The following is a 4,553-nucleotide window of genomic DNA, read 5'->3' on the forward strand; positions in this document are numbered from 1 at the left end:
ATTATTTACAAACACTCAGCGATCACTGTTGAGGCATTCCCCGCCCTGCACCTGACCATAAAGAAAGGGGCAGGATGCTTGTGCTGATGTCATCTAACTCATACCGCCATATTAGGTAAATGTCATAGCCATGTAGCCATATAAGGTCAATGACATCACTGCACCCCACCCCTTTGCATATGCCAAGCTGTTGGCAGGGAATTCCCCTCCCTCAGCTCATTGGATGGCAGGGAAGGAGCTTCTTTCCATGTTCGGGAAGAGCTCTGTCTGTGTTTGGACCAAAGGTCGGGTTTGAACCAGATTCGAACCTGATCTCATCCCTGGTGAGGAGTTACCAGCTTTGTCAGTCTAGTGTTTGGCACTTAAACTCTTAATTTAATGGTCAGACCTCGATTAGCTCTCTGATTGCCTGGCACTGTTCTTTTAAAAAAAAATAATTTGCAATGACCCCAAGAAACCTGATTTTATATATCTACCTACAGTATATATAATATTTAAACCTTCCGATATGGTAACAGTGAATTATACACACACACAAAACAATGAAACTGATAACAGATGACAAGTTATAGAAATTAGCAGTCTCAGGTCTTGCCCGTTCCCCAGCAATGGTCCTCTTGTCTTAAAAGTCGATGAATTTCAATGGTCATCAGGGCCGGCCTTAGGCCTTTAGGCGCCCTGTGCGAGAAAGCTTTACAGACATAATGACATTTCTCCCATCATAAAGCTCCCTAAGCATTAGTACAACTGAGCTGGTTAAATGCTGCAAAAATAATTGACTTAACAACCACTCAGTGTACAGTAACTTATAAATCTGGACTCCAGCAGCAGCTCTACTCGAGAAGCTTAATTTAACACTGCACTACTCTGATTCTGAGTGCTGCTCATTTTGTTGAGACTTTAGAGGCCTTCCTAAACAAACCTATTTACGAAAGCTTCAGCGTAAACCAAACGAGGACATGGTTTGTCAGAGCCAGTAAAGCTTATTTATAATCCATGCTCAGCCCTCGGGAAGTGTAAATTTTAAAATGAAATTACACTGTTGGTTCAATTCTTAATAGATTAACTCCATGAAACAAGCAATTATATGCCAATGTCTCTCGCAGCTACAAAATGGGTCACAACAAAACAAAATATAGATTTTTTGCCATTTTTAGACAATTTAAATAATCTTATCAATTTGGGGAGATATGTACTCATTACAGCAAAAATATCTGCTTCCTGTTTAGTGGTACTGCCCAGGTCTGCCATGAGCAATCATGGGGCCCATTACTACATGATGTCTCAGGCCCCTTATCTACTGCTACATGTCTCTGTACTATAAACAATAAAGTCATATAGCATGTTTTTTGTAATACTTTGACGAAGCTGAAAAATAAAGAGCTCTGTAAATTCAACAGTTTTGCTAATTGTTTTTAGGTAATTGCTATCTTTCTAATATAAGTAAATTCCTAAAAAAGACCCGATGGCACTTCAGATATAACATTCCTAAAAAGGAAGGTTAAAAGTGTATTTCCACTTTCGCAGCTAAATTGGGATAACACCTATTTTATATTTTTTTACATGTTCCCATTCACATAGCATAAGCTGAAAAAAATTAAAGATACCTCTTAATTAAATTGAGTTTAATTGGGTTAGGGTTTCTTGGCTTCTTAAAGTGTATTTCCACTTTCGCAGCCAAATTGAGATAACACCTATTTTGCTTTGTTACATGTTCCCATTCACATAGCATAAGCTAAAAAAAAAAAATTAAGAATGCTTCTTAATTAAATTGCTTTTAATTGGGTTAGGGTTTCTTGGCTTCTCAAAGTGTATTTCCGCTTTCACAGCCAAATTGGGATAACACCTATTTTATATTTGTTCCATGTTCCCATTCACATAGCAAAAGCTAAAAAAAAAATGCTTCTTGCAGATTAAATTGCTTTTACTTGGATTATGGTATTTCTTTGAAATGTTAGGACGGTCTTTGAGGGATGAGAGGTCTGAGGGGTTTTGCCCATTGTATGTTAATGATTCTTATCCGATAAACAAAAGGACTGAAATACAATTTCAGTCCTATGTCCTTCCATTAGGACAGGCCACTGTAAAAGGGCTAAGAAAAAACTAAAATCAGCCATCTTGTCCGCTTTAACAAAACATCTAAAAGGTAAGAAATATTTTTTAAAGTTATTTCTCAGTATGCTGTGTGAATAGGAGCACATTTTGCAATCAAATTTGTTTTCTCAAATCTGACTGAAAGGTTGAAAATATGCTTTAAACCTTGTAAATGGGTTATAGAGTTAGCAGAGTCTCTTTCTTTTGATGTAAAGGTCAGATTATCTAATACATTGTGTGATGCTATTCATTTTATTTGCTCTCTTTATTTGCTGCTGTGTCTTAGCAGCAGACTTTCATTTAGTCTGCCAGTGACAGTAAGCGTTCTTCCACTGCATGGCAGGTGCTGTGAATACTGGATGTCTGGGCCCCATTCTGATGACATTTATTCCCAGGCCCCCTATAGGTATTATACCCTGATACCAAATACAGAGAGTGAATTGTTATTCCTCTCTTTGCTGAGAATCCACATATACTGTACGGTATGTGCATGGGAATGGGAGGAAGGAGGAACGAAGACATGACAAACACAAGATTATTGGGGGCACCTTAGTGATTGAGACAGGTTTTTGCCCTGACAGTGAACAGTATCTTCTGACAGAAAATGTAATGCCTTTGGGAACCTTTAAAGTGTACCTGTAGTCACACTCTTAATTTAAAGTCTTACTTATTATGAACAGCAGCCAATGTCAAGTTCCTGTTTGCAGCTTCTGATTCCCTGCAGACCTTGAATCAAATGGTCCAAAAACCATCACCTTACTGGCTGCTGGCTGTGGTTCTTCCCCCTTCTATCTCATGTGGTATGCTATTGGGCACCATTGTAATGGGAAGCCAAACCAACCAATAGTAAAGTGCATGAGGCAGTAGCAGGCGTGGCCAGAGCCAGCACCTGGGGAGCCGGTCTATACTTTCACCATAGGTACCAGGAGCTATGCAAGGCATCAGAAGGCACCTGGATGAGCCTGCAAAGTGCCCCTTTAAATATTTTCCCCATACATTATAGTCTGCAGATGATATAGGTCTCCAGAGAGACATCCTTCAAATCCTTGTATAAAATGTACTCATAAAAACAAAGAACAGCAACCAAGTAAACGCCACATCAGAAATGACTTCCTTGCAAATGTTACAATCACACGGTTCACTTAACCTTCGCTAAAAATGCATTGTAGTGTTCCTTTAAGATGTGTTGTATTTTCACAGAAATAAAATGGTGCCACATAAAACTGTAAAAATGAACCCGTATAAAAAAGTGTTTCAACCCTGACCTTTTATCTCAATAAAAAATGCTTACAAACATGTCAAGTCATAATGTGCCCTTGGGTGCACTGCAGCTACTGACAAAGCAATACGCTGCCCTTCACATGGCGGAATTATAATTTATCAGGAAATTGGGATGCCCAGGATGACATTTTAAGCAGATAAACATAACAAGCAAGCGATCCCTGCCTCTTGATTCTTGGAAAGGAAAAAGAGGCATTTGGGAATATAGGATCGCAGGTTCTCATAATTATGCGGATGATTAAAGAGACCTTTAAAATGGGACATATATCTGTATTGGTGTGTTAGACGATGTTAATAAATGATGTACTGGTAATGACAATCTTCACCTTTAGTAGCCCCCTTTGCAGGTTTATTCATCTCAGATATCTCTATGGAACAGTGCCGCCCCCCCACCCCCCACCCCCCCACACACAATTTTAATAATGTTTTCTAATCAATTCCTTTTAAAGTGGTTTTAAAGTGAGCCCCTAATCTGCCCATTCTGTGTTAAGTAACAAGTTCACTTTACTGCATGATACAAATGTACTTAGCTTCTATTATTTTCTTAAAGTATATTTAAATCCAGTCAATAAAACCTCATATAAACTTTAATATGGTTCAATATTTTCTAATCTTCAGCTATTATTAAAATAACAACCTGGTGCCACACTCCGTTGGGTATGGGTATTACTTGGGTATTAATGGCCAAAAAACATGGTTATTTTAACAAAAGCTGAAGATTAAAAATATTGAACCATATTAAAGTTTATATGAAGTTTTGGTTACTGAGTGTAAATATGCCAAATAATAATATAATAGACTGATAATAGAATTCTTTCAACTTGCAGGTGCATTCAGCTTTGAGATGCTTCTGTGTTCATTCCGCAGATTCTTTAGATTGTATTTCTGCCATTGCAGTCAAATTCGAGAAACTCTAATATATGTTTGTGATGTGTTCCCATTCACACAGCATTCCTAAAAATCAGAATAAAACAAATGTTTCTTACATTTCTAGTTGGTCATTTTATACAGAGGACACTACGGCCCCATTCACACTGAGCGACTTACCTTTAGTGGCGGATCCACGTGGCCGGGATAGCGCGACTGTTCCAGCGATGGTAGCGCAACCTTCACCGCCGGGCTCCATTAAAAAATAGAAAAATTGCGCAAAATCCGCAGGAAAAAGGGTCCTGCTGGAG

The sequence above is a fragment of the Nanorana parkeri genome, unplaced genomic scaffold, assembly GCF_000935625.1.
Source record: "Nanorana parkeri isolate BGI_ZX_2015 unplaced genomic scaffold, ASM93562v1 scaffold2611, whole genome shotgun sequence".
NCBI lineage: Eukaryota > Metazoa > Chordata > Amphibia > Anura > Dicroglossidae > Nanorana > Nanorana parkeri.